The sequence below is a fragment of the Acinonyx jubatus genome, chromosome D4 (genome assembly GCF_027475565.1).
Source record: "Acinonyx jubatus isolate Ajub_Pintada_27869175 chromosome D4, VMU_Ajub_asm_v1.0, whole genome shotgun sequence".
NCBI classification, from domain to species: domain Eukaryota; kingdom Metazoa; phylum Chordata; class Mammalia; order Carnivora; family Felidae; genus Acinonyx; species Acinonyx jubatus.
In genome coordinates, this window is record NC_069391.1 from 71,259,575 (window position 1) to 71,282,391 (window position 22,817).

Genomic DNA, 22,817 nt, shown 5'->3' on the forward strand with positions numbered 1-22,817 from the left:
ATAATATTATCTTAACTTGGACTCTGGTAAGCTAAAGAAGTATGTGGTAAACCCTAGAGCAACCACGAGAAATAAAACTGAGGTGTAGCTGACAGTATAGATACAATAGGATCGTAAAATTAATCTCATAAACTTACTAATATAAAAGTTACAGCAATATTAGAGAAGGGAAACAAAGAGCTGATACAAATAGAATACAGTAAGATGATGGATTTAGCTTCAACATTATTGACCCTGTACCCACATTGGCCTATTGTGCTATCTAATACTATAGTCACATTTGGTTACTAGGCACATGATATGTGGGTAGGCTAAATTGAAATGTGATGTGAGCGTAAAATGTGCACTACATTTCTAAGACTTAGCATGAGTTAAAATAATATAAAATATTTCACTAGTATATGTTTCCATTGATTATGTGTTTAAATGACAATATTTTGGATATATTTGGATTAATAAAATAAAGTATTGAAATAATATTTCTCCCATTTTTGAGTGTCTACTAAAATTTTTTTAAAAAAATACATAGGTGACTGATATTTATGGCTCACATTTTATTTTTATTGGATAGCACCGGTCCAAACACTCCAACTAAAAGTAAATATTCTCAGATTGGAGAAAAACCAAGACCTATATATATGTTGTCTACAGGAAACCCACTTTAAGTATAAAGATGTAAGTTAAAAGTTAAAGACTGGAAAAAGTTATAACATGAAAACATTACTTAAATAAAAGCTGAAGTGTTCATATTATATCAGACAAAACAGGCTTCAGAACAAGGAAAAATTCCAGGACCAAGAGAGACATTATATAATAATAGAGTTCAATTCATCAAGAAACTATGATAATTCTAAATAAAACCCAGAAGTGAACTTCGAAATATGAGAACTTCGAAATAAAATGCACAATGGCATCTTAAGAAATTCTAAATCAAGCTAAAACACTTTATTCAGGCTGAAGGCAAATGATATCAGATACGTATCTTCAGAAAGAAAATGAAGAACAGTGAAAAAGGTAGATATCTGGGTAAATACTAAACAGTGTGTCTCTTTTCTCATGAAATATATATCCTATATGTAAATATATGTAATGTTGTGTATGTAATGTTTAAGGCAACAATGTTTATACACATACTATAAGGTCTGTTTAAGGCAAAATTACAACTTATCTTCATGGATATATAACCTGTGTAGATGTAATATGTATGAAAATTTTAGCTAAACGATGGGGGTCTTGGCGACCTGGCCTATATCGTTGTACTGTTCCTACAATTTATATAAAATGGTACAATTTTAACTCTATATTGGTTATAAAAAGCTAAATATATGCACTGTAATTCTGAGAATAAACAAAATGTAAAAAGCTATAGTTAATGAACCAATAGATAACATTAAATTTCAGAAATACTCAAATAATCCAAAAAAGCAAGTAAAGGAGTAGAGTAACAAAAAACAATAAAGGGGACAAATGAAAAACTACAATGAAATGGCAGATCTAAACTGAGCCATATCTATAATTACGTTAACTATGAGAACTAAACACCCAGTTTAAAAGCTCTGCCCAGACAAAAGTAAGACCCAGCTATGTGCTAACAGAGATGTAGTTTAATTACAAATATATAGAAAAATGCAGAGATTCTAAGACAAAGAAGCATGACCCAGTTAATAAGAGATGTACTTAAAACTTAAAGATGAAGATAAATTCAAAGTAAAAGAATGAAGATGAAAAATATATAACATACACATAGTAAACAAAAGAAGGCTGGAGTTGCTGTATTAATAATAGATAAAATCAACTTCACACAGAGTATTACTAAAGATAGAGGTGTCATAATGATAAAGGTAATTTCATTATCAAAGCATAATAGTTATAACTACGTGTGTGTTTAAGAATAGAGCTTCAAAATAGTTGATGCAAAAATTGACAGAATTAGACAAACAGATAATTAGAAAATATAAACAGATCTTGAGAGAGATTTTTCTCCTCGTTCAGAAATCGATAAACTAGATTTAAAATATCAGTAAAGATATAGATGATCCGAACAACACAATCAATCAACCATCTTGACCTAGCTGACCTTGACAGAATGCTACTGACAATGCAGTCATTCAAGTGCACATGATACATCTACCAAGGTAGATCATGTTCTGGGTCACAAAATGAGTTTTCATAAATTTCAAAGGATTTAAATCATATCAGACAAATATATCGCATATTAAACTTTCTTTAAAGTAAGACAACACCTCTTTTTCTTGCCATGTTCCCTGACCACAATAAACTGGAAATCAATAACAACTAAATGTCTAGGAAAGCCCTGAACATTTGGAAACTAAACAAACCCCTGTAAATAATCTATGGGTAAGAAAAGAAATAACAAAACAGGATATATTTTGATACTGGCTTCCTTTCTCTTTTTCCAGCCCCAACCCACTGGGCAAGCTCTGGTCCTTGTGCCTTTGAACTGGCCCTCTAAGACACTCTTCCAGCAGACATCTGCATAGCTTCGTTCTCTCGGTTCTGTAGGTATCTACTAAACTCCCATTTCAATAAGACTTTCTCTGGCCACTCTATTTTATTACTCTGTAGCACTTATGACTACCATACTATACATTGTTTTTGATTTACTTTTTTTTTTTTTTTTGGCTTGCCCAGTTAAGCTTCACAGGGGCAGAGGATTTTGTCTGTTTCCTTTTCTGATGTATCCTTTGACTCTTAGTAGACATTTAGTGAATGAATAAACATAGCTATATGTACAAAACATACACCAATATATTAAGAGAGAATATTGCTGGGTGCCGAGAGAGTACATACAATTACATTTTTTTTCCTGTTCATCTGCACCCTCTGTGTCTTCTATAATGGGCATGGATCTGTTGTGCAATTTTTTAAAAAACAAAAATCTTGTCCAGGAAAGACCTAGCAACATATTCCCCAGAGCAAAATCTTTGAAATATTTTATATTTCCTAGCGCTTGACATTCATGAGGGAGGGAAGCAGAAGATCTTAACTTTCAAGACATGGTATCGTTAATTTTGTTCCCCACAAAAAACTTTTCCATACACAATCTGAATTAAATATTTAATATATAAATATAAGAATCTATAATTTGTTAATCGGTGATAAACAAAATGTTTGTTTCCAATTATAGCATCAGTTTCATTTGACTGACAAATTGATTTATCTTACAGTGTTCTATCACGTATGACCACTACTCTGGCTCTTTCTTTTTTTCTAGGCCGCCTTATTATTTGGTGATTGAAGCATTAAGCATTATAATGACCTCGTTACACTATAACTTTGTTACCTTTTAAACTTGTGTCCTTGTATTATGTGAAATCATCGGTATGCTTGACCATCTACTCAAAATTTAACCTTAAAACAAATTCAGCTTCAAAGAGGCCAAAAGTATGAAATAACCCAATATACACATGTGCAGATGTGCATATGACAGGGAAAATAAAAGTTAATCCTCAAAAAATGTGGCTGTCAGTTTTCTGTGTTGCATATCAGGAGATAAGACAACATCTCTTTTTATATAAAATATCAAGAATTAGATTTACTTTATTTTGATCTCTTTGTAAAAAGCTATTTTCTATTTTGGTTACATTTAAAACCAAACATTCAGAATAGGGGCAAAATGGCAAATATATGAAGTTTTATTAAGCCTAATTCTAAACTAGGTCAATACCACCTTCGCTTCATCATGTTATTTAAAAGTTAATGACACAAAAGGGTCAATGGCCAAAACTGACAGTTTTGACATTTTTTTCAAAATGAAAATTACCAAAAAGTGCCTCAAATTCAGATTCCTCAGGCATAGGAAATGGAACTTTGTTTTAATGTCTCTTAGTCCAGCTAAGGTGTTTGCTTTTCATTGCTTTAAGTGTAGGTTGCGTCTACAGGTGGTTGCAATGTCCCATGAACTTTTTACATGGAAAAAAATGGTTCATGTACAGTGGTCAGGATCATATGGCATTTTTAGGTAGAAAATGATGGAAATATATTACTCAAAACCATGATCAATCCGTAACACCAAAGATTGGCATGATGGGATAGTCAGTCTCTGTTGCTAATTACGTGTCACACTCCTGCAGTTTTCTTGTAATCTGATTTCTTTTTCTCTTAGCCCTGTGATTGATATCAATATGCTCCCCTGCTTTCCTCCTCCAACTACTTCTCCCTCCTTTGCCCCTGGAGATTTGGCACTCTTGGTTGGAGATTTTTGTAGAGTTTTTCTGTTGCCAGTCCAGGATCTGGACTGGCATTATTTCTGATAGGCATTTTAACTGGATTCAACCCAGACATGTAAATGGTTGAAGTAAATTAATTGTGATGTCTCTGTCAATAAAAGAGCCACCACAGCCAAGCCAACAGAAAAGGTTATGACAGTAATGGACAATTTAAAGATTCATTAATACCGAGGATAGCACCGTAATTCCCAACCTTTCATCGCTCAAATACTGAACAACACACATTAAAGATACCAGAGAAGAGACCATATGATACAAAACAGACTGAAGTTGATCAGTTATTTTACTTACCATTATAAACATCCAAATGTGAATTACGTCCTAGCTGTCTTGTATATTTTCAGATCTGCGCCCCCCAAATGATGACACTATTTTAGATGTGTCAACTTCTTTTCTCCTTTTGTCTCCTCTGGAAAATACTCCCCTTTCTGATAGTTTCCCCTCCTTCACTGAGTCTCTTTAATTGTTTAAGATGTTTGATATAGGCTGAAGTGGATTTGGAGCCTCAACTTTTACTTCACTTGTTCGTAGGATGGTGGCTAAAGGATGTACAAGAAACAAAAATGACAGGAAAATCCTAGATTTCAAGTACTGCTTCTGCCTCTCCTCTTGGGCCGAAAAGAAGCCACAGGTCACCTTAGAAATGTACCTGGTTGTAACTTGTGTGTCTCAAAATAAACGAATACAAATTAAAACGACAAATTGGGAAAAGCTATTCAGAAACCGCTATAGATTAATAATCACTCATCAGCTAGAGTTTTGTGAATAACTTTTCCAAATTTGATCAATCATGTTAATTGTTCACCTACTAAATGCTTTTAACCTTTCAAATGGCAACATAAATACTCTAAAGAAATTAAAAAAAGTGAGCAAGTTGATAAAAAATTATAAAGAAATACTAATGACTGATAAGCATGGAAACAAATGTTCCATCCATGCCTTAATGTGCAATAATAATTTAAAAAAGAGCAAGACCCAATTTTTCACTCATAATTTTAGTGACAAAATGTATGTGGTTTGATGTGTAAATGAGAACAGTACTTTGGAAATTAATTTGATAATGTGCAGTGATAATTTTTAAACAGTGTTTGAACCAACTCTTCTATTTTATTGTTATTTCTTCCTTAAAGTTTGATAGAATTCACCAGAACAACCATGAGGCCTAGCATTTTATTTGTAGAGAACTTTTTAAATAAAAATGCAACTTCTTTACTAGTTAAAACTCTAGAGTTTTACAAAGAATTTGGCATGTCATCTGGTTTGCCAAATGTACCTACCTACACATTTTGTAACATTGCTTATTAGGGGCGCCTGGATGGCTCAGTTGGTTAATCGTCGGACTTCAGTGCAGGTCATGATCTCATAGCTCATGAGTTCAAGCCTCACATCGGGCTCTGTGATGTCAGCACAGAGCCCACTCTCTGTCCCCCTCACTCTGCCCTTCCCCCAGCTCTCTCTCTCTCTCTCAAAAATAAATGAATATTTAAAAAAGACATTTCTTCTTAGTAGATCAATGTCTATAGGTTCTGTAGTTACATCCTTTCTCTTTTACTACTGCTATTTGGCAATTTGTGACTTTTTCATTTTTTCTACCTACCTAGACATTTTTCAAATTTATTCTTTCTTTTTTCCAAAGAACCAGTTCATAGTTCTGTTAATTTGTTTACCTTTGGCTAATAACTATTTTATTGTCTTATGCTTCTATCTTTTTTTAATTTTCTTCCTTCTGTATAATTTGCATTTACTTTATGGTTCATTTTTTTAGTTTCTTAAGGTTAGAATCTTAGGATGATGATTTTAGAACTTTCTTTTCAATATACATATATTAAATCTATAAATGTTCCTGTAAGACATATTTTAACTGCATCCCCACAAGTTTTATTATGTTTTCTTCATTTTCTTTTAGTTTAAACTGTTTTCTAATTTCTCTTTTGATTTTTTCCTTTGACTCATGGGTTACTCTGGTGAGTTTTGCTTACTGTCCAAATTCTGGAGTATTTTTCAATACATCTACTAAATGTCCTTTTTTTGGGTCCATAATATAATTCATGCTCTCTCATTCCAGTTAGTTGTTGTATCTCCATGTCTTTTGGTGGTTCCTCTGCCTAACTCAGACACATTTAAAAAAATACTAGGCAGTTATTTTCTAGAAGGTCTCTCAATTTCAGTTTGATGTTTTCTAGCGATTAGATTGAAGTTATGCATTTTTGGTAAAACAAAACAAAACAAAACAAAATAAAAAACACCAGAGAATTGATGTTATGCCCTCCTCATTGCATCATGTAAGAAGTTACATGATGTTAGGGTGTCTGGGTGAGTTGAGCATCTGACTCTTGATTTAGGCTCAGGTCATGGTCCTGTGGTTCGTGAGTTCAAGCCCTGCATCAGGTTCTGTGCTGACAATGTGGAGCCTGCTTGGGATTCTCTCTACCCTCTCTCTGCCTCTCCCCTGCTCATGCTCTCTCTCTTGTTCTTTCTCAAAATAAATAAATAAACTTAAAACAAAAAGAAGTTACATGATGCTGATGTGTTTTATTACTAGTGATGTTGAAGTTTATCACTTCATGACTAGAATATCTCCACTGTAAAGTTACCATTTTATAATGAAGTGTCTTGTGAGGAGATACTTTGACACTATGCCAATACCTAGTTTCTCAATACACCTTTGCCACTAATTTTATCTCCCCTCAAAGGGTCTTCCTTGTACAATGATTATTGTGGGGTTGGCAAAATGGTGGTTTTATCTTTCCTTTACTCCTATATTTAATAGTTAAAATTTTATATTAAGGAAATCTGCCCCATCTCCTTTTGCTGATTTATTCAATTATTTATTTATATCAGTGGATATACTGATGGATGTTTTATCTTCTCCTCTAGGTTATAAATCTACTACTGTCCTTATTTTCCCAGAGTTGGCTATGAGAGCTTCTCCACATTGGGCTCTGTGTCTTTTCCATGTGACTCCATCATGTTTGAGCACTTCCTTGCATCTGGCACCACAAAATGTCCCATGCATATCTTGTATTTTCCCTGCCCAAACCTGATGTTCAACATTTCTCCAAGGAGCTTTGGTTTCCTTTGTTGGAGAATGTTCTTCCCATTGCCACCGGGGTGTCATTGCTTGTAGTCAGGCCCTTTTGCTGGAGAGGAGCTAGGAAATATACATGCATATACTCACACATTCACACACATCTTTGTTTCTACATTCATCTGTCTATATGCTAAAAACAATGACCATACCCATTGCTTTTTATTCTAATCCAACACTATAGGATTCATTCTAGCCTTTCCCTTTCCTTATTTGTAGCTCTATTCCCTGACAGTAGAATACTTAGCTTTCATCATCGACAATATATTTACTTTTTGCTCCGTCCGGGAATACACACAAAGTAATTCCATATTTGCAAACCCATACCCTTGTGAAAAACACATTTATAAACTGGGGTGTAATATTTGTGCATAGTTCTTTTTATCTTTCACCTTGCAGATATAGTCAAATAGTGTTTTGGGTTGTGTTGTTGTGTTTTGGTTTGGTTTCGTTTAGTTTCTTTTGTTGTTTGTTTTGTTTTATTTTGTTTTAAGTTGCTTTGGTTTGTTCTTTTACTCCTCAGTCCTTCAGTGTGGTTATATTTAACATTGTTAAGCCAATTAAGTTCATTTCTGACTTTTTTAAAAAAGATTCTTTTTATTTATTTATTTATTTATTTATTTATTTATTTATTTAAAATAAATAAATTATTATTTATTTTTGAGAGATGGAGTGCGCATACGCAGGGGAGGTACAGAGAGAGGGGGACAGAGGATCTGAAGCGGGCTCTTTACTGACAGCACAGGGCCAGACATGGGGCTCAACCTCACAAAACTTGAGATCATGACCTAACACTCATGAAGTTGAATGCTCAAACGACTGAACCACCCAGATGCCCCCCATTTCTTACTTTTTGTACTCCATCCTGTATTACCCATATCCTGGTAGATTTTAGTTACTTATTTAGTTGGCAGATATGTGAAACATTGTGACAACTCGGAGAGTCAGAGCTCAAAAGATGTTCAGCAGTAAAATAAATAAATAAATAAATAAATAAATAAATAAATAAAACACATTATAAAAGAGCTCAGAGCCTGGAGCCTGCTTCGGATTCTGTGTCTCCGTCTTTCTGCCCCTTCCCTGCTCACACTCTATCTCTCTTAAAAATAAAGAAACAGTTAAAAAAAAAAAAAAAGATGTTCAGCAAAGTGTCACTCCTCTTCTCTGCATCATGTTTCTCTTTCTGCATGCTTTCTCTCCCTTCCCACCCATCGTCTGTAGGCAAAAGGTCTCATTAGTTTCCAGGTTATTTTTCCTGTATGTCTTTTACAGAAAAGATCATACACATATATTTTCTTTTTTTTTTTTAATGTTTATTTATTTATTTATTTGAGAAGGAAAGAGTGTGAGTGGGGAAGGGGCAGAAAGAGAGAAAGAAAGAGAGAGAATCCCAAGTAGGCTCTGTGCTGTCAGTGCACAGCCCAATGCAGGACTTGAGCCCACAACCCTGGGGTCATGACCTGAGCCAAAATCAAGAGTCGGATGCTCCACCGACTGAGCCACCCAGGAGCCCCATTTATAATTTCTTCAATCCCATTCCTTCTTACACGAAGTGTAGTATGCTATAGAAACTCTTTCACACTTTGACTTTATCACTCAATACTTTATTATGTTCAATTTAACAACAGTTAAGCATAATTATAAGAACTCTAAGAACATTCTTATTTTCTAGTTTCATAATCCCTTCCTTCTGATTTTGTTTCTTTTGTCTACTCTATTCCTGATTGTGGTTTACAATCATTTTCTCACCTCTCCACGTGTTTAATACTTTTTTTTTTTTTTTGGTTGGAATTATGAGTGTCTGCATCGTTGTTGTTTTCCTTTAAAGAGCTCTGTACTTTCATCTGACAGGCAGTTGGAGTGTGTGGCAGATCAGTTTGATCTCCTTAAGGCCTCGTTTCAAGCTTTGTTATGGTTGGCCTAGAACAGGCTTCATTCCAAGTGGAGTTTAGCTCTACTAGTAAGGCATGACCCCCTGGGCTATCACCGGGGACTCTCAGTGGCCGGATCAAATGTCTTTCTACTCTCTGTGAACTCTGGATGTTGTTCAGCTTACAAGCTCCTAATTATCCTTTGTTTAGCCTCGTGGACTTGAACTCTACACATGCTCTGATTAGCTCGCAGCAAAAATGAAAGCGTGCCTCAAGCATGTTTCTGGAGCTTTTCCTCTTCAGCCTTCATTCCGTTTTGGAACTCTGCTGTGCAACCTCAGCATTCTCCCTGCAGTTTCTATTTCCTCAACTCAGCAAGACTTTGAGGATATGCTTGGCACCCTCTTCCTGTGCCCATTGCAACGAAGCAGCAAACTGAGGTGATGATATGGCTGGTCTTGTTTGTTTCCTTTCTCTCGGGATCACTGTTTTGTTCTATTGTACGACGCCCGAAACCAACTGGCGCATATATTTTGTTCAATTGTCTAATTGTCTGCCTCAAAAGAGCAAGTCCAGTCTTTGATATTCCATCAGGCCCGATGGCAGAAGTTTGGCCATTCTTAGTGTTGGATGTCAAGTTATAAGCAGTACTCACTGGCTAGGCAGCCACCTTCATGCAACCTAGGTGCAGCTGTCCACTGTTTAAGGTACTCGGTCACCATCCTCCGCAGATTGTGTAACGTGCCGCAGTTAAGGAATGTGCCACTCTGTGATGGCTGTGACGTGAGTAGCGATCCCGGAGCCGTGCAGAGTAGAACTTAACACGTGCAAGAACTGTGGCTCTGGCAGAATTCTAGAACAGAAAATTTGCTGCTGCCGAGCCATGGCGAATTCTGTTTGCAGAATAAAATGGGTGCAATGATATTACTTTTTTGTTAGAGGCTATCTTGGCTCGAGGGGTTTCCTAGGACAGATTAGAAATGTGTTGACTGCTGAAGGAAACAGAACATAACTTAAGAAGTATAAGAAGCTACGGGTCCCTGCATGGCTCAGTCGGTTAAGCGTCCGACTTCGCTCAGGTTATGATCTCGTGGTCTGTGCGTTCGAGCCCCACATCGGGCTCTGCCCTAACAGCTCAGAGCCTGGAGCCTGCTTCAGAGTATGTATCTCTTTCTCTCTCTGGCCCTCCCCTGCTTGTGTTCTCTCTCTCTCTCTCTCTCAAAAAACATAAATAAATAAATAAACAAACAAACATTAAAACAAAGAAGTACAAGAAGCTAGTAAATATATGCATTGAGAAGAACATGTGGAAAACCAGTCAAATGGTTGGATGCTGGAAATTAAACTATAAGGTGTCATCCAATGAAGAAATTAGGGATCCTCAGGATGTGAGTTATTACACATTGTATATGTACATATATTATGTGTATTTATATTACGTGTCTGTTGAATCACACATAGTAACTCCTCCTTGGGTCTTCTTCAGCTAGGAGAAGTCAATTTAAATAAGCAACGGAGAGATTGCTTTACATGGGGAAAAAAAGGACAAAAAGTGCACATGAAAGTATGAAGAACCTGTCCCTCTGGATACTCTTGGAGATGGTTGACAGGTGAGATATGGGGCTGAGACCTTTTTTAGACTCACTAGCAGAGCTAAATAATTTTCTGTCCCTAGCAGCTTCTTGATTTACTGACTAGACACTTGTAGTATGGAAGTTCTATAACCTCATCCAACAGTTATTGACTACCTACTCGCCATCATGATACATAGTACCATGACAAATAAGACAAATAGGACACGATCCTTGTTTTTGTCATTTTATAGTATGGCAGGCGAGATTGACTCAGGAAAAATAATTTCAACAGAAGTGATAGTTCTTCAAAGAGACCCATGTATGACAGATGAAACTTTAAAGGGGGGGGTATTAGTTGGACAGAGGCATCCCCCCAAGTCATTACAGTCTAAAGACCTATGTCACTAGATATGTATCTTCATACAACCACATACGTACACATACACATACTTACATATTTATTCTTATTTATGGCACAAATGTCTATGAGCCCCTATACATTATTAATGAAAATAGAAGTTGCATTAAAGTTCTTACTTTGGTTAAATATCTTTTATCATCAAATGTAGATACTCCTTTTGTTCTGACAAGCATACTTTAATTTTAATAATTACCATGTTTCATGCAACACTATCACACACATTAGGTTTATTTGATGAGACTAATGTAGGTGTAGTTATGTGAGCGTTTCCAGCTATGTGCTGCTGTAATGTCTTTGCAGTGAAACTCAGTAAGTTTGCTACTGTTCCCACTGAAATTTAGCAGATTAATTACAAGGCTAAATGAAGATTACTGAGATCCAGTGGAATACTAGATCCTAAGGGTTGAAACAGTGGCTCCTTGAGTAGTGATAGAAGCTTTTGCTATGGACTGACTCATGTTATTACTGATAGCAAAGGAACAGTGTTTCCAAATGAATTACATCCACAGTTCCTGTGAGCACCCCACAATGATGTCCTACTTTTTTTTTTTTTGGTATCGTAGGAAAAATGTGGCAGCTCGTTAAATTGAGAAATAGAAGGGCAGACATATTGTGGCATGATAGCAATGGAGATGTTTTAAAACTGTATCCGAATATATTTTATTAAAGGACAGTTTGCCAATTACATTAGTTTCTTCTTTTAAAAAAATTTTTTTTTAATGTTTCTTTATTTCTGAGAGAGAGAAAGAGAGAGAGAGAGAGGGTGAGCATGAGCAGGGGTGGAACAGAGAGAGGGAGACACAGAATCCAAAGTAAGCTCCAGGCTCTGAGCTGTCAGCACAGAGCCCGGTGTGGGGCTCAAACTCACGAACTGTGAGATCATGACCTAAGCCAAAGTCGGACACTTAACCGACTGAGCCACCCAGGCACCCCTACATTAGTTTATTCTTGCTGCTAAAATCAATTACTACAATCTTAGTGGCTTAAAACAAGTCATGAATCATCTTATAGTTCTAAAGTTTGGAGATTTGAAATGCCCTTAAGGAGCTAACACCAAGGTATTGGCAGTGCATTCGAAGGTTTTAGGGAAGAGTTCATTCAGTTCCTTGCCTTTTCCAGCTCTTAGAGGTGGCCCACATTCCTTGGCTCAAGGCCCCTTGACAACTGAAAAGCTGGTATTCGTATCACTGTGGCTTTTGCTTAAGTTGTCATATCTTCTCTGACTCATACAAGGATCTTTGTAATCGCATTGGGCCTACCCATATAATCTCCCCATCTCAATCACATTGGCAAAGTCTCTTTTGCCATAAAGGTAACATATCACAGGCCCCAGGAACCTATCATGTGGATCGATTTTGGGAGCCATTATTCTGCCTACCGGTAATGCCCAGGATGAGATAATTTTAAATCTCTTTTGTTTTTTAAGTTTATTTATTTATTTATTTTGACAGAGAGAGAGAGAGAGAGGGAGAAAGAGTACAAGTGGGGGAGGGCCAGAGAGAGATGGAGAGAGAGAGAGTCCCAAGCAGGCTCCATGCTGTCAACACAGAGCCCTATGCGGGGCTCAAACCCATGAGTTGTGGGCTCATGACCTGAGCCAAAACCAAGAGTCGGACACTCAACCGACTGAGCCACGCAGGCGCCCCTGGGATGAGATAATTTTTTAAAATATCTCTATATCACGGCACCAGGGTGCCTCGGTTGAGCATCTGACTTTTGGTTTTGGCTCAGGTCATGATTTCATGGTCTGTGGGATTGAGCCCTCTGTTGGGCTCTGGGCTGACAGCACAGAGTCTGCTTTGGATTCTCTCTCTCTGCCCCTCCCCAGTTCATACATGGGCATGTGCATTCTCTCTCTCTCTCTCTCTCAAAATAAATAAATAAACTTAAAATCCTTTATGTTTATTTTGAAAGGCTATATTAGTTATATGGGTAGTTCTATTTTGATAGGTTATAGTAGTAGCATATATTAATTTTGATAGATTGTAGGTTATTCTGATAATATTAAAAAGTTTATTTTGGAGGTGCCTGGGTGGCTCAGTCAGTTAAGCTTCAGGTCATGATCTTACGGTTCATGTGTTCAAGTCCCACTTAGGGCTCTGTGCTAACAGCTTGGAGCCTGGAGCCTGCTTCAGATTCTGTGTCTCCCTGTCTCTCTGCTCCTCCCCCACTCGTGCTCTAAAATAAAATAGAAATGTTAAAAATTTTTAAAGTTTATTTTGAATTGCTGATTTAAATTGGGCATATGAAAAAATTTAATATTTAAAGTAATAAATTCAACTAATTGGAGAAAGTCTCTTTGAGATGATTTGATAACTTCTTGTGTTGAATTTGTTGCTAGAACTGCTTGGCAGAAAAGAGGTCTTGCATATTTAAATATTTGAATTATATTTCTATAAAATAATATGTCTATTGTCTGAAAAAGTGCTTGATCCTCTCGTACTACTGGTGCAATGTCTGTCCATTGGTTTTTGCTCAGCATGGTGCCCCCCCCACCCCCAACCGCAACACTGGGTCAAAAGCTCTGTGTTGTTCCCTTGTAAAACTTAACTGATTTTTTATTATTAGTGGCTGATCAGAACATATCCAGGAGTTTTCTGAGGCCACAGAATTATTTAGCTCTGACATTAGATCTTTTTAAGAAAGGCCTACACCACACATCCCACCTACAAAATATCTCCTACGCATCAATAAAATGTATGTCTAGTCATTTTTCCTCAATTGAAATGGAGTGTTTAAATCAGAATAGTCTAGAGAGGTGTGTGTGTTTGTGTGAGTGTGTTTCTGAAGCATTTCTTGCAGCAAAGAGTCTTTCTCTGACCTTGAGCAGAAACTCAGAGTCTCTTGAGCTCACCACTGTCTGGGGTCTCGTTTCCCTCATTTTGCTACTGTTAGCACCAAAATTGGAGAGAAAATGTATTGTTTTGTGCATTGTGCTAAAATCTTCTGTATCACCGGATGGTCTGAGACTTACTGGTGGTGGGTGTTAGCAATATTGAACACATGTTCTTGAAGAATCATCTTTCCATGTGAACTATTATATTGTGGTATCTCATTAAGGATAAGGATGGGGTTTTGAAAAAGGAGATGATTATGTTTAAATTTTTGTTTTCTGGAAAGAATTATAAACCAATGGGGGAAATAATGTAGAGAAATACTTTTATTTTAAATGTTCATAAGAAAAGTTATAGTAAGCTAAATCACTTTAGGGGTCTCCATGCTTATGAATATGTGGTTTAATTTGTGGTTAATATGTGATTCAATCATTTAATAAATATTGATCATTTATTCTTTTCTAGGGACTAGAAGAAGCATCTTATGAGGAGAATAGAAATATAATTTGAAAACGAGAAATATACTAGGTGATTTTTAAATATTTCTTCTGCTTTTTAAAAATGTTTATTTATTTTGAGAGAGAGAGAGAGAGAGAGCTCATGAGCTGGGGAGGGGCAAAGAGAGACAGGAAGAGAGAGAATCCCAGGCAGGCTCCCTGGAGCCCAAGGTGGGGCATGAACTCAAGAACCATGAGATCATGACATAAGCCAAAATCAAGAATCAGATGCTTAACCGACTAAGCCACCCAGGTGCCCCTCTTCTAACAGCAGAAAGAAAGTAGGTTGATGGCAGTGGGTTAAGTGGTCATAGAATATATCTCATGTAAAATGACTGCAGATAATTGAAGCTTCATTCTCTTGTTAACTTGGTTATTGGTTTTAAAACTGGTTGTGAAAATGTTATCAAATATCCTAATTGGAGGACTGTCCTATCAGATGCCGAATTCAAAAGTATCTCCAAAAATTTCTCAACAAAGTGGAGAGCAAAAAATAATCCCTGGAACCAATGAATATGTTACCATGTGTGGAAATGGGGATTTTGTAGATGTAATTATGCTAAGGACATTGAGATGGAGAGATTATCCTGGATTATCCGGGAAGGCCTGATGTAGTCACAAAGGTCCTTAAAAATGGAAGAAGCCTCAGAAAAGAGTCAGACGGAAATGTGATTGCAGAAGAAAGTTTGAATAGATGTGGTATGACAAGGACTCAACTTGCTGTTGCTCCTCTAAAGATGAAGAAGAGGGGCCAGGAGGCAAAGAAGGTGGGAAGCTTCTAAAAGCTGGAAAAGTCAAGGAAATGGATTATTCCCTAGAGCTTCCAGAAGGAAGGCAGCCTTGCTGGCACCTTGATTTTATCTCATAAGAACCATTTTGACTTATGACCTCCAGAACTGTGAGATAATAACTCTGTATATTTTTAAGCCACTAAGTTTGTGGTTATTAGTTACAGCAGCAATGGAAAACCAATACATATGAATCAGAGTGTGATTAGAATGATCGTATTGGGTTTATATCCAGGCAGCAGGTAAAATCATCTGTAGTTGAAAGTGAATTACAGACTATCAATTTGTTCCAAGGGAAAAAAACTCTAAAACTTAGTAGCTTTACATTTTTTTTTAAATTTTCAGAGAATTAGGAGACTCACACAAGCCAAGTTTTGAAACTAACTTAAATTTAGAAAGTTATGAATTTCTAACAGCATGCAAATATTTTGAAATTTCAACTCAGTGTTTCCTACAAATGTGACTTACTGCTCTGAAGACAGTCATGTTACCAAATCACATACAATTCTACAAACTTACATTTTCTAGCTTTTAAATAAATTAAAGCTGATCAATGAAGTTTCTTTGACAATAAACCACACTCACTTTCTCTCACTGTATATGAAGAATCGGCCTAAAAAGTTCATTCTGCACCTGTTCCATTAAGTTTTATTGACTTTAGAAGCATTTTTTTTTCCTTTTAGAGACAGAGAGAATACACGCCCAATGCATGTGGGGTTCTATCCCACAACCCTGGGATCATGACCTGAGACAAAGTCAAGAGTTGGATGCTCAACTGACTGAAACACCCAGGCACCCTAGAAGCATCCTTTAAGATACTTCATGCAAAGGAAAATTGCAGCAAGTGTCCAGTTGTCTGGTTCATTTGTTCGTTTGCACATACATGTTTTTACGTACTGGACTTACATCATTATGGGAGGGTAGATCTTTTCTTTGAAAGTGTTGCCCCCTTGTCATGGAGAAGAGATGTAAACAATTACTAGGAAGCACAGAACCGTGGTTCCAATAATTATTAAATTATTAATAATAATTATTATTACTATTATTCAATAATAATTTCAAATTAATAGAGAGTACTCATGTTCTGAATGTTATTTTACCCTCTTCTTCTGCTTTTAAGAAATACTTGGCCTTCTTTCAGATTCCCACCATCATAATTCTCTGATTTTATAACCCACCTGTGTGTTAGGAGTAAGGGACAATATATGTGTACTGTTGTGGTACAAAACCAGGAAGTTATAAATTTTTGTCGTAGTCAAGGCTTTCCAGGTGTTCTCAAAGTCAAGCTGAATGCAGACTTTATGTTTTCATGTATTTCTTTATCCTTCTTGTGCTTTCAAGTTGTTCATATACTTACAGGGTAGTTGACATAGGACAGACAATAATGGTAAGTAAGTGATTAAACTGGAGGATTGATCATGGCATGATTAGGGTATTTTAAGCAGTCAGAGTTGGTCCATTTCAGGCTCAGGTGGTTCCTGCTCTGTGGTCAGTCTTACCTGCATGTATTTCAGAGTGAGCAACCGTATCTGGGTTCACTGGCTGTTCTGAGGCACTAACTTCTGTCAACCACTCAGTCTATCATCATCATGACTGAGAATTGAAAAGCAAAGAGATTGACTCTTCATTTCATAAATTTAGTTTCTGTGCAAGAGTATAAGGGATTGTGCCTACTTGCATTATGCCAGACACTTCATGAATAAAACAATGCAAGATCGAGCACTTCAATTCTTCCAGTCACAAATTCGGTTCATTAAGATGGTGGTTGTACTGCAAATATTTTATGTTGCATCTCTGCAGGGGGAGTTGTCAATCTAGGCTGTAGAAAGGAAAAGTACTGATTCCAGTTATTGTTTCAAAGGGTTGTCATCTCTACTAAGTTGGTAATTAGGAAAATTCTAACACTTTTATTATAATAATATGCATTGATAAATTCCCAGAAATATATTATATGCGTACTTAGTTTTCTATTTCAGCATTGCCCTCAGAGAAAATGGAAGTCTTAAGTGACACATTCGATCAAAAAACTTTATTAAAGTTTGGCCAATCAGCCAGCAAATATTTATTTCAAGGCTTCATATCTATCTATGAGCCTTGACAAAAAAAACAAACAAACCATGATCCATGCCATAGTTTTTTTTTTTCAACTTAAATGAGCTGATAAGATTTCTAGTCAGAGAATAATCAATTGCTATATTGCCAGAAACTACAATAGGTATAAATTAATGGGAGATATCTTGGTGGGCTGAGAGAATGTTGTCTCAGCTGAGTCTTGATGGATTTGGATAAAATGTAAAGAAGGGGAAAGCATTTCAGAAGAGAGGGAAGAACAGGAGCAAAAGTAAAATGCAAATGGACCTAGCATAAATAATGACATGAGCATAATGATGACTTTTGAATAATACGAGATTGTGTTAGGAAGGTATGAGAGAAAAATCTTGACTTTGGTATTACAGATAATCAGGGCTTACTGGATGAGAAGGGCTTATCAATGATTATTTAAAATAGATTATTAAGGAGAAGAAGTGCAAAGGGAGCCTGGGTGGCTCACTCAGTTAAGTGTCTGACTCTTGCTTTTAGCTTGGGTCATGATCTCACTCACATTTGTGAATTCGAGCCCCATGTGGCGCTCCACACAGTGAGGAAATGCTTGGGATTCTCTCTCTCTCTCTGTCTCTCTCTCTCTCTCTCTCCGTCTCTCTGTCCCTCCCTTTCCCTCCCCTGCTCTTTCTCTCTCTCTCAATATAAATAAACATTTTTTTTTTAAAAGAAGTGCATGATCTTCTGATAGCACATCATGGTACTACCATGTGGCCACTAACATTTTCCATTCCAACATGTGAAGATGACTCTTGCTGTGCAATTTTTGCAAATACTCAAAAAAAAAAAAAAAAAAAAAAGAACCAGAGAGCCCATGAACATACATTTCTTCCATGATTCTGTACCTTAGAGAGACTTGCAAAGAGTGAGAAAGCCAGGGTTCTTTTCTTAATTAAACAATTCTATATCTAAAGCCACAACTTGCACAAACTAAGTTTACTGAGGGAGGAGGGAGCTTTGGAGACCCCTTTTACAAATGGAGAGAGGAGCCATGTATTTATTCTACACCATCCCATGCTGTACAACCCACTTTTGGCATGCGGTATCTCATTTCATCCACATAAACATTTTTAAGTAGGTAGCACTAACTCACACAGAAACACTCTAGGTATGTCAGAGAGAACTTAATGCAGGCAGTAGTTTAGCTAAATGAGAAAAAGGGGAAGACGGATGCAATTTAGGAAGCAGCTACTATCCGTAAGGCTGGGGAAACGAAGAAGTTAAGAGTAGCAGGATGTAGAAGCCAAAACGATGGCTGCTGAGGTGCTGGAACTTGGACTTCCTGTCTATGGTCGACACCTCTGAAGGAGGTATCATGAGCCTTGTTCTGTCAGTGCCAATAGGAGCTGAAAACTGGGGCCAAGTGTCACCTCTGGGGGAAGAGTACTTGAGACCCGCAAAGAGAAGAAGGAAGGTCTCTCCCCTCCCCTTCCCCTTCTTTTGGATGACCTAACAAGAAGCCAGCTGGCAATGAAGAGATGTAGCTGGCAAAGCCCCAGCTCCAGCCATTCACAGCAGAGCACAGAGGGCGAACTGGGAGCTGAGTGACATAGCATATTAACCAGCGTAGCATTTTACTCAGAATCTGCACGACGCTCAGAAAAATTCAGCTGCACTCCTAGTGTCCCAGTCAATACATGGCACAGCCGTAATTTCAACTCCACCAGTGCCCACGCCTCCCAGGCTCCCTTCCCTGGTAACAAACAGCTTGCCTGCTGTGTGTGGCAGTGTCTCACGAGAATGCTTCCAGAGGTGGCCCCAGGCTCCCGTCAGAGCATCTAGCAGCATCTGGCCGTGCGAGACACCAGCACTGGCCACATACCTTCCTAAGGACACCTTACAACACCTTGCTAGGTAATTAGGTACCACTGGGGGCTGCAAAGCCATTTGAGGTTGTACTTGGATGGAGAATAGTTTAGCACTGACTCTGAGCCTGAACTAGAGACAGAGATTTGCTCACCTCCTCTGGGATCCATCTCCCACATCTGGAGTGGGACTTGTTCATAAAACACTTCACATTCCATACAAAGTGGTCCTAAATACCACATATAAATATGATTTTTGAGAATGATGTCTTACTTGTAAGGAAGTGCTCTGGCCAAATTGCATCTGTAACGCTAGAAGAATAGGCTGGTGTATTTTTATTCTGTCTGTGTGAGTCCCTAAGTGCAGTTAAATGAGCACGCATTTTGCCAATGGTCTTAAAATATAAGAGCAGACAAGTTTTACCTGAGTTGCTTTTTTTTTCTTTTTTTGTAAGAAACACAACTTCAGACAACTTGAAACACCCTCACTGGAGAAATGTTAATGAGAGGCCTTGGCATCTAAGAATCATTCTTAAAAATCTCCCACCCTCAAGGATTCTTTTCTTTCTAAGTGCCGTTCTCAGATACAAAATGGAAAATTCATAGTATCTGAAAGGTTAGATTACTTACTTTATCACCCTTATTATGGTAACTCTAAGACAAACAGCAAGTGGTTTAACAATTGCCCATTTATAAATGTGAATGTTTAAAAGAAACACAGAGTTAGGATTTCAAGTCATAGGGAAAATTTTCACAAGCAATAACATTAGTCAAAATGTGTTTGGCTTCACAGTAGGTGGAAATGTGTGTGGTAGAACATTTGAGACAAGAACATGTATTCAAGCCACATGCATTGGACATTTTCAGTCAAAAGCAAAAACACCTATAAATCAGGTTGGATATTTACTGTTTTAATGTCACTAGAAAGTAACTTCTCAGAAGTTACTGGTTGCTGCTGCACAGAATTTTTCTTCACTTTTTTTTTTGTTATTGTTACAGTCAATACCTTGATTTGTTCCAAGGAATAATATTTACCCCAGGAAAATGCTTCTTCTCGTCATTTTTCCTAAACCTCTAAGTACCAAAAGCTCTTTTAGAAGATGTTTTCTTTTGGGATTCTCACTGAGCCACCTACTCATTGGAGGAAAACTACTTCAACACCAAAACCAAATCAAGCCAATTAAGCAACACTGTGGCTGAATGGTCTCACGGTCTGGAAGATCTCGCGGGGCCACGGACTCCCACAGAGGCCTGAATAAAGATACCTTTCTTTTCAATACATCGTTGATCTGACTGATCTGGTCCAAGTGCCCATACTTAAAATTCCATAAACTACTGAGATCCCTACGCAGTTTCTCTTTAATTACCCAGGGAGTACAGTATGGATTTGTTAATTAGTTTTTGCAATGCCCTGCAAGATGCCAACAGGAAACAGACGCTGGATACAAAGTGCTGAAAGTAAGAGTGTTTGCATAAGAAGTTTACAAAATCGTTTCATTTCAAGTTGTTGTCTTTATTATTACTTTTTTTTTTCTGCTTTAGCTATGGACAAGTTTCTTCTGCCCGTACAGGCATTTAAAAACGATCACTACCACTTGTATAATGTCAACCCCGCTAGTTTATATTTATCTTGTGTGGTTTGTAGTTGGACCTCATGTAGTAGTTTTATGGAAACAAGTTTAAAATTCATCTTCTTATTCCCGGTACGCAGTCCAAACTGCATTTGGGCAACCGAATGATGCGATGAATGGAATGAAGAGCTTTTTATCTGGATCGTGAAAACTTGAGAAATCATTGTTTTTTAAAAATGAAAAAAAGGTGAAGAAAATACATTATTGAAATTGTAGAGCTGGATGTCTCTCACAGAAAAATCTGTCTCAAAACAATTTGTGACCCCAACATATTATATACCAATAAATAAGTTTGAGCCAATTTGCATTTTTGTAGGGCTGGAATAAAAATTGGAACCAGAGAGTATTTAACTAGATACATGCAAAGTAAATGCTTGTATACCTCTATGCTTTCACATGCATACAAATAAACACACGCATGCACACACACACACACACACACACATACACACCTTAAATAATGTCCAATTAGTTATTTATAAAACAAACACACCTCAGTTATTGGAGGAATTGACATAGTACTGGCCTCTTTCAGTATTTCAGTGTGTATATGGCGTGCTGAGAAAAAGCTAAACACGTGCACACACACCTCTGGGTTCATGGTTACCTTTTGATCAGAGGATTTGCAAAATATCCAAAGCCTTGAAAGTAACCATGAAGTTTGAGAAACATTTGTAGGTTCTGACAAGCTTCCAAGTTTCCTGGTGGGAATACTTTGTGTTCTTTTCCATCCTGCCGGAGGAGAGCAGTGGTTTATGGACAAGCTCCTAGGCAATTAGAATTCCATAATTCAAATTAATAACCTCATAAAACACTGCAGATTATGTGCTTGGTTTTTTAACCTATAACTAAAGTACGATTTTGATAGTGATTTTGAAATTACTTGGAATGCATCCCAGCCTTGCTAAAAATACTTTTTTTTTAAAGTTGAAGACATTTGAAGTTAAAAAGATTTCATCTAATGAAGAGGTTTTTTGTTTTTTTTTTTTAATTTACAATTAGAGTTTCAGATTAGAAGGACATGGAAAATATTTGATTTCACTGGTTTTGCTTTACTGGGAAGTAGATGTTAAGGTCAAATTTTTCTCACGCTGACCTTTTCCAAGTAGGAAACGGGAAACGGCAGAAGGAGGCAGGAACACGGCTTCATTTTATCATGTTCTCGTTATGCTTCATCACATTGTCTAGTGAAATGAATGAATAAATTAGGTTTTTGGTTTCATGTGCTAGATTATGTGTTTTATATATTTCACTACTTTTAATTTAGTAGGGCAGTCCTTTCCATTAGAACATGGGTCTCATTAAAAGAAATGTTATTATGGAACCATGTGCATTAGGTTTAATTTTCACTCAATTTAAAAAGAATACTTGGGAGAGTATTGCATCGAAGCACAAGAAAATGATTAGTTGGGGTTCCTTTTAAAGAGAGGAGCCAAATGTGTGAGAAGTAGTGCCTCTGGGGCAAATAAAACAATCAAGTAGTCGGAAATGGGGTTGCAGGGCTTTGCATAAATGACCATACTGCTTTGTTTTCAGACCTCCTGCCTTTCTTAATGACCATTTCTCTTTTTTTCTTGAAGCAACAGTCAAAGAAGGGCTAGGGGTAGAGGGAGGAAGAGGAGGGCTTTGGCCCAACTAGGACAAGACTGCTAGAGGGATGCCTTTAAGGATTTCTTAAATTTCCTCACGGAGAGAAATGTCCAGTTTATTACTGAGATGCGGAATCCCATTCCAGTTTGAGCCTTTACCTACACCAAAGATATTTAAATTTCAGTGAGCATCAGAATCATCTGGAGGGCTAGTCAAACCACAGATTGCTGGTCCCACCCCCAGAGTCTCTGTCAGAGTAGGTCTGGGAGCAGGGATTGAGAATTTGCTTTTTTTTTTTCAACCGTTCCTGGGGCGAATCTGATGCTGCTGGACCCAGGACCACACTTTGAGAACTGCTGATCCTGAAC

At 37.2% G+C, this 22,817-nt stretch overlaps 1 long non-coding RNA gene across 2 annotated transcripts; it reads left to right on the forward strand.

Annotated features, from left to right (window-relative positions):
• The first annotated feature begins 824 nt into the window (after positions 1–824).
• LOC128312225 (uncharacterized) lies at positions 825–22,584 on the forward strand. Of its 2 annotated transcripts, XR_008291236.1 has the most exons (4): positions 825–2,519; positions 4,782–4,881; positions 9,420–9,649; positions 16,007–22,584. It is a non-coding gene; the product is annotated as an uncharacterized LOC128312225 (long non-coding RNA). The 2 variants fall into 2 exon arrangements; XR_008291235.1 differs by lacking the exon at positions 16,007–22,584 and having other exon boundaries at positions 9,420–10,387.
• Positions 22,585–22,817: the final 233 nt, after the last annotated feature.